The sequence below is a fragment of the Triticum urartu genome, chromosome 5A, assembly GCF_056163025.1.
Source record: "Triticum urartu cultivar PI428250 chromosome 5A, HENAU_Tu73, whole genome shotgun sequence".
In the NCBI taxonomy this organism is placed as follows: Eukaryota; Viridiplantae; Streptophyta; class Magnoliopsida; order Poales; family Poaceae; genus Triticum; species Triticum urartu.
Window position 1 is genome coordinate 410324677 of NC_141877.1, and position 8314 is coordinate 410332990.

Here is an 8314-nt window from a genome sequence, read left to right on the forward strand (position 1 = left end):
GCACCACATAGGGTGCCAGGACCAGCAGCTTCGCCAAACGAGCGTCCGCTGGGCCTTCGGGCAAAGGAGCCGGACAGTTGATCTGTCCGGACGTCTCCTGCCAATCCTGTCAAAGGTAAGGGAGCTTAGATCCCGCATGGAGTCAAACTATGAAAAACTAATACCCTGTAAAAGGTAAAAACAGCTTACCGCACGAGCGTTATGCTACGTGCTGAATCCGCGATCCTCGGTAGCGGATGCGGGGGCCTCGGCGCCCTTGAAAAGCACCTTACAGGCATCTTCGTACGTCGTGTCGAAGAGCCTGCTAAGAGTTCGTGCCGCGCTGGGTCGAACTCCCACAGGTTGAAAGCCCGTTGTTGACATGGGAGGATCCGGCGGATGAGCATAACCTGGACTACGTTGACAAGTTTGAGCTTCTTGTCCACCAGGGTTTGGACGCATGTTTGGAGTCCGGTCAGCTCTCCTTTTTTACCCCACGACAGGCCCGTCTCTTTCCAGGACGTGAGCCGTGTTGGGGGTCCGGACCGGAACTCGGGGGCTGCGACCCACATAGGGTCGCATGGCTCGCTGATGTAAAACCACCCCGATTGCCACCCCTTCAGGGTCTCCACAAAGGAGCCCTCGAGCCATAAGACGTTGGGCATCTTGCCCACCATGGCGCCTCCGCACTCCGCCTAGTTGCCGCACACCACCTTCGGCTTGACATTGAAAGTCTTGAGCCATAGGCCGAAATGGGGGCGGATGTGGAGGAAAGCCTCGCACACAACGATAAACGCCGAGATGTTGAGGACAAAGTTCGGGGCCAGATCGTGGAAATCCAGGCCATAGTAGAACATGAGCCCCCGGACAAATGGGTGGAGAGGGAAGCCCAGTCCGCGGAGGAAATGGGGGAGGAACACCACCCTCTCATGAGGCCTAGGGGTGGGGATGAGCTGCCCCTCTTCGGGAAGCCGGTGCGCAATGTCGTTAGACAAGTATCCGGCCTTCCTTAGTCTTTTGATGTGTCCCTCCGTAACGGAGGAGACCATCCACTTGCCTCCTGCTCCAGACATGGCTGGAGAAGGTTGAGATGGGGAGTGCGGACTTGGGCGCTAGAGCTCGAGTGCGCGAAAATGGATAGGCAAAGGAGGAAGAAGGCATAGGTGAAAAGGTGGATCCTTATCCCCTTATATGGGTGGACATGACTATGCGTCCCCACCAGCCTGGTAAAACTCGCTTATCTCCCAAGCACCGTAATCAATGGCGCGGTTGGGTTACCCATGCCCGTATTGATGAGAATCCTGGAATAAGGGGACACGATCTCTGCTTTAACAAGACGTGCCATGGAAACCGCCTTGCATAACACGCTGAGGTGGGACAATAAAACGATTCGAATAAAGGCTTGGCCATGGTGCGATGTCACACTACGGAATACGTCAGCAGATTAGATTTGTGTAAATATTATTCTCTCTATGGCAATATGTGGAAACTTATTTTGCAGAGCCGAACACTATCTTTGTGTTCAAAATCTTCTATGAAGTACTTGGAGGAGGAACCCGCCTTGCAATGCCGAAGACAATCTGCACGCCGGACTCGTCGTCATTGACGCCTGGTTCAGGGGCTACTGAGGGAGTCCTGGATTAGGGGGTGTCCGGATGGCCGGACTATACCTTCAGTCGGACTCCTGGACTATGAAGATACAATATTGAAGACTTCATCCCGTGTCCGGAAGGGACTTTCCTTGGCATGGAAGGCAAGCTTGGCGATATGTAGATCTCCTACCATTGTAGCCGACTTTGTGTAACCCTAACCCTCTTCGGTGTCTATATAAACCGGAGAGTTTTAGTCCGCAGGACAACATACACAACAATCATACCATAGGCTAGCTTCTAGGGTTTAGCCTCTCTGATCTCGTGGTAGATCTACTCTTGTACTACCCATATCATCAATATTAATCAAGCAGGACGTAGGGTTTTACCTCCATCAAGAGGTCCCGAACCTGGGTAAAACTTCGTGTCCCTTGCCTCCTGTTACCATCCGGCCTAGATGCACAGTTCGGGACCCCCTACCCGAGATCCGCCAGTTTTGACACCGACAGTTGCCCTGTTCTTGGTTTTGACCACTATATCATCCATATAAGCTTCCATATTTCTATGGAGCTGGGGTTCAAAACCAATCTGGACCGCCCTTGCAAACGTTGAACCAGCACTCTTCAACCCGAAAGGCATCCGTATAAAGCAATACGTACCACATGGGGTGATGAATGTCATTTTCTCTTCATCTTCCCTTGTCATGAAGATCTGGTGGTAGCCGGAGTAGGCATCGAGGAATGACAACAGATCGCACCCAACTGTGGAGTCAACAATCTGGTCGATGCGCGGCAACGGGAAGGGGTCTTTGGGACAAGCCTTATTAATATCTGTGTAATCAATACACAACCTCCACTTCCCATTTGCCTTGCGCACTACCACCAGATTGGCCAACCACGTTGGATGGAGCACTCCTCTTACCAAACCCACTGCTTCCAGTTTTCGGATCTCCTCTATGATGAACTCTTGTCGTTCCAAAGCTTGCTTTCTGACCTTCTGCTTGACGGGCCGCGCATGAGGACAGACAGCAAGGTGGTGCTCAATCACCTCCCTGGAAATGCCGGGGATGTCGGATGCTTGCCATGCAAACACGTCGACATTCGCCCGCAGGAAGGTGACAGGCGCATCTTCCTATTTGTCGTCAAGGGTGGAGCTTATGGAAAAAGCTCCTCCCGCGCCGTCCTCCTTGACAGAAACCTTCTTGGTTCCTGGCGGTGTGGCCCTGGACTTCTTGTTTCTGTCGCGGAGCTCTCTGGCACGTCCTCGACGGGAGGCTACACTCCGAAGAGGTCCGCTTGTCGGAGTGGGTGCCTGAGGTCTCACCGGTCTTCTTCTTTTGCCTTCCCGGGGCTCCAGCGGCAGGAGCAAGCGCCTTAGCAGTGGCGGCTGCTGCAACTGCTTGTTTGTAGAGTTGGTCAGCGCAAATTAGCGCATCCTTCTGTCTGATGGGACGGTGATGATTGTCACAGGCCCCGGCATCTTCAGGGTGTTGTAGGCGTAATGTGACACCGCCATGAACTTGGCCAGCGCTGGGCGGCCAAGGATCCCGTTGTAAGGCAAGGGGATCTTGGCAACGTCGAACACAACCCTTTCTGTCATGTAGTTCAGATCACTCCCAGAAGTCATGGGCAACGTGACCTTTCTCTTTGGTTGACTTCTTCCCGGGTTGACCCCTGAAACGTGCCCGTCTCTTCGAGGTCTTCATCAGGGATCTGCAATTTCTCGATCACGCCAGGCGAGATTAAGTTCAGACCGGCCCCGCCATCAACTAGCATATTTGTCACCTTGAGGTTGTGTATTGTTGGTGAAACCAACAATGGCAAGCACCCGACTGCAGTAGTGCAAACAGGGTGATCCACAGTGTCAAAAATGATAGGTGTGCTAGACCACTTCAGCGGCCTTTGGGCATCAAACGATGGTTCCGCCGCTGTAATCTCACGCGCCCACTGTTTAAGCTGGCGGTGAGAGGTATGCAGTGAGGCGCCGCCATCGACGCACATGGCCTCTGTAGCTTTCTGAAATTCTTGGTCACCAGACTCATCGTCCTCTTCGTGATCATCGTCTTCTGGCTTTTTGTCACGGCCCCGGGCGGGCCTCTCCTGCTATTTATCTTTGCCGCGACGGCCCACCTGGCCGTCATGCTTCTTGTCGGACCCCTCAGCACCGTCCCGGCCTTTCTCCTTGTCCCACCTCTCATATTCAGCCCTCTGCTTCTCAGCAAGGAGCTCAACCTGTCGACAGTTCTGGAGATCATGGCCTTTGGTGCGATGGATCTTGCAGTATTGCTTGTCGGAGTTTCCTGGCTTCTCGGCAGCCGCCAAGGCCCGGCAGGCGACACATCGGGCAATTTCCTTGCCGGGGTCATCTGCCTTGGTTTTCTTGGCGAAGCCGGCGTCGTCAGATCTCTCGACGGCAAGCACAGCTTTACCTTTGCGCTTCCTATTGCGGCGCCGGCCTTTCTTCGCCGGGGCGGCAGTATCCTCATCTGAGGAGTCGGTTTCCACGCCGACATCTTCGTCGGGGTACTTCCTTCCCTCTTCAGCTCGGGCGCATCTGTCAGCAAGAACATAGAGTTCTGCCACATCTTTCACCTTGTTCATTGCCAGTTCTTCGCGCATCTTGTGGTTACGCACGTTCTGATGGAACCGCTGATGATGGCGGCAGGGCGAACATTAGGGGTATTGTACTGTACCCGGCTGAACCTCTGTATATACTTGTGCAGACTCTCGCCTCCCTTCTGGGGAATGACATGCAGGTCGCTTGCTTGGCCATGGGCTTGGTGACCTCCAGTAAAGGCGCCCACAAACTCATGGCACAAATCCGACCAGGAGGAAATAGAGTCTACCGGCAAGTGCATCAACCACGACATGGCGTTGGGTTTAAGAGCCAATGGAAACTAATTAGCAAGCACCTTATCACCGCGGGCTTCGGCGGCTTGCATCGCGATGGTGTAGATGCTGAGGAACTCAGACGGGTGAGTCTTGCCACTGTACTTTTCGCCAACGTCGGGTTTGAAGGTACGGTGAGTGGGCCACTGGAACTGCCGCAGCTCACGGGTAAAAGCCGGACAGCCTACCTCGTAACGTAGGCCTCCAGGGCTCTCCGGGGCCGGGTGGTTCACAGCACGCCCTGCTCGCCTATCTGACTGATGGCGCGCTCCGCGCGGACGCTCGATAGTGGTTCGAGCGTCTTCATGGGCTCGTTCCCGAAGAACTTGGCGCTGGTCACAGTGGGTCCGCGGGTCAGACGATGCTATGGAGATGGCGTCGCCCGCGACATCGCGACGAGCCGGCGTCCGTGGTACCGGATGGGGAAGAGGTGAATGCACCATGGTCGCGGCGCTGCTGGCTTTTCCACCACTGGTCCGTGGGACTCCATTGGAGCGTCGACCCGGGGGCCCCACCGGACTTGGTTCGTCTTTGTTGGCCACCGCAACAAGGCTTCAGATAGTGGCTCTCCATTCGTCGAGTTTCCCCATAATGGGAGGAAAGTCGAGGAGCAACTGCCCACGCCAGGGCCTCTGCTGGCGTCGGTGGCGGCGAAACCTGCACGGATCGCGACGCGCTTCGACTTCTGACCATGTCAGAAGGAGCTCTATCACGACCCCGCGGTCGCATGCCGTTTTCACCAGCGCCTCGGCGAGTGGGCAGGTCTTCTACGTCCCGGGAGTGGCGCTCGGGGCTCTTCCCACGGCGACGCCCGGGATCTTTGGCGTGATTACGCCGTTCATCTCGCGCTGCCTGGGAGGAGCGTGCTGTTGGCATCGGCGTGGGAGTCTTGGAGGCCCTTCCGTCGCCTTCGGGCAGGGCGGCGATGACCATGGAAGGCCCCGCTACACCCACGAAGGGATGGGCTCCGCCTTTGGATTTGGCGACGTGTGGCCCGTTACCAGGCGCACAAACAACACCGCCTCCGAAACTCCGGCTGCTGGGATGGTGTTGGTGTTCGCGAGCAGCGCCCCGGGTCCTTTCTACGACCGGTCCACTGCTCGCCCGCGTCGGGACGGGCTGTCCGGCTTCCGACTGGCCAACCGCCACCGTCGTCTTCTTCTTGGGCGCCATGATGATGAAGAAGCACCGAACTAACTACTAAAGCCGATTCTCACAACTGCGCCCCCTACCTGGCGCGCCAAAGATGTCGGTGGGAACGACACCTATGGGATCACAAGAATCCCTACTACGGTTAGCTGGGCGCGGGGTCGTGAGAAGAGCAGATCTAACAGGTAGCACACGGTTCGTTTATCCAGGTTCGGGCCGCGAGGATGCGTAAAACCCTACTCCTGCTTTGGTGGATTGTATATCTGTGTTCTTGAGCTAGCTATGGGGCGTGAGGAGCTCCAAAAAGCCAAATCCTTCTCCTGGTCGCCTCGGGCCTCCTTTTATAGAAAAAGGGGTTGCCACAGTGGCACACAGGAGGTGGAAAGGGTACAGTGATGCGAGGTTATCCCTCGCATTACATGACAAGGCGCATTTAATGCGTCTTGCTTAGGTGTCCTTGCTTTATCGGGGATGGGGGAGAAACATGTCTCGTCCATCGCTGCACCTTCTTGTGTCGACACGCGCCCTGGCCAGCGACACCTGCGATGCCATGTAGGTAGGCAGGCAGCTGAGGTGGCGCAGTGGTGGGTCTTCATGAAGATCTGCATGCCGCCACGCAGGTGCCTGCCCAGCTGGTTGGGTCGGCAGCTGCATGCATGCGGTGGTGGAGGTTTAGTCAGCGTGGGCCTGATGGTGGCCCTGCGGGTGTCCTCGGTAAGGGCCTTGCCGGGGCCCCGGCAAGGGTCTTGTCGAGGCACCTGCTGTCATCCCCGGCAAGGCGCTTGCCGGGGGCCTTGTGGTCTTCCTCGGCTGGGATCTCGCCAAGGGTTGTCGTCTCCTTAGTGCATATTTGATCTTGAATGTCTTCACAAAGATCTGCATGCCTCCACGGGGATGTCTCCCGAATCCTTGCCCTTTGGGGGCAGTGGACTCAAGGGTGACTTGCTCCGTAGGCGCGGGACGAGTTGCCGCGGCAAGGGTCTTGTTGGGGCTGCTAGAACTGTCTCCCGGCAAGGATCTTGCCGGGGGAGTCCGCTTCGTCCCCTTTGCTCTTCGTGGTCTTGGCCTTGGCGTTGTTCTAGTTCTCTTGAGCTTCGGTCTTACCCTGGCTCACCTCCCTTGCCTTCCTTGGTGTGGTGGTGCCCGTGGCTCAGACTTCCCGTGCACAGTTATAGGGGTACAAAAAGTGTACCCCTCTTTTTGTACACCGATACTTTGCCTACAAGATGGAGGAGAATAGCTCAACTAGTGAACATGTGCTCAGATTGTCTATGTACTAGAGTTGCTTGAATCAAGTGGGAGTTAATCTTCCAGATAAGATAGTAATTGACAAAGTTCTCTCGTCACTGTCACCAAGTTACTAGAACTTAGTGATGAACTATAATATGCAAGGGATAATAAAAGTAATTCCCAAGCTCTTCGTGATGCAGAAGTCGACGAAGGTAGAAATCAAGAAATAGCATCAAGTGTTGATGGTTAACAAGACCACTAGTTTCAAGAAAATGGCAGAGGGAAAGAAAGAGGAACTTCAAAGAAGAATAGCAAGCAAGTTGCTGCTCCCATGAAGAAGCTCAAAGCTAGACCCAAGCCTGGAACTGAGTGCTTCTACTGCAAAGGAAATGGTCATTGGAAGTGGAACTGCCCTAGATACTTCGCGGATAAAAAGGATGGCAAAGTGAACAAAAGTATATATTTGATATACATGTTATTGATGTGTACTTTACTTGTGTTTATAACAACACCTCAATATTTGATACTGGTTCAGTTACTAAGAGTAGTAACTCGAAATGGGAGTTGCAAAATAAACAGAGACTAGTTAAGGGCGAGGTGGTGATGTGAGTTGGAAGTGATTCCAAGGTTGACAAGATCACCATCGCACACTCCCTTTACCTTCGGGATTAGTGTTGAACCTAAAATAAATGTTATTTGGTGTTTGCGTAGAGCATAATATGATTGGATCATGTTTATTGCAATACGGTTATTCATTTAAGTCAAGGATAATTGTTATTCTGCTTACATGAATAAAACCTTCTGAGGTCCTACACCCAAGGTGAATGGTTTATTGAATCTCGATCGTAGTAATACACATATTCATAATATTGAAGCCAAAAGATGCAAAGTTAATAATGATAGTGCAACTTATATGTGGCACTGTCGTTTAGGTCATATTGGTGTAAAGCGCATGAAGAAACTCCATGCTGATGGGCTTTTGGAATCACTTGATTTTGAATCATATGATGCTTGCGAACCATGCCTCGTGGGAAACATGACTAAAACTCCGTTCTCCGAAACAATGGAGCAAGCAACTGACTTATTGTACATACTAATGTATGCAACCCGATGAGTGTTGATGCTCGCTGCGGGTATCGTTATTTTCTGATCTTCACAGATGATTTGAGCAGATATGGGTATATCTACTTGATGAAACATAAGTCTGAAACATTTGAGAAGTTCAAAGAATTTCAGAGTGAAGTGGAAATCATCGTAACAAGAAAATAAAGTTTCTGTGATCTGATCATGGAGGAGAATATTTGAGTTACGAGTTTGGTCTTCATTTGAAATGATGCGGAATAGTCTCGCAACTCATGCCACCTGGAACACCACATCGTAATGGTATGTCCGAATCTCATAACCGTACTTTATTAGATATGGTGCGATCTATGATGTCTCTTACCGATTTAGCACTATTGTTTTGGGGTTATGCATTAG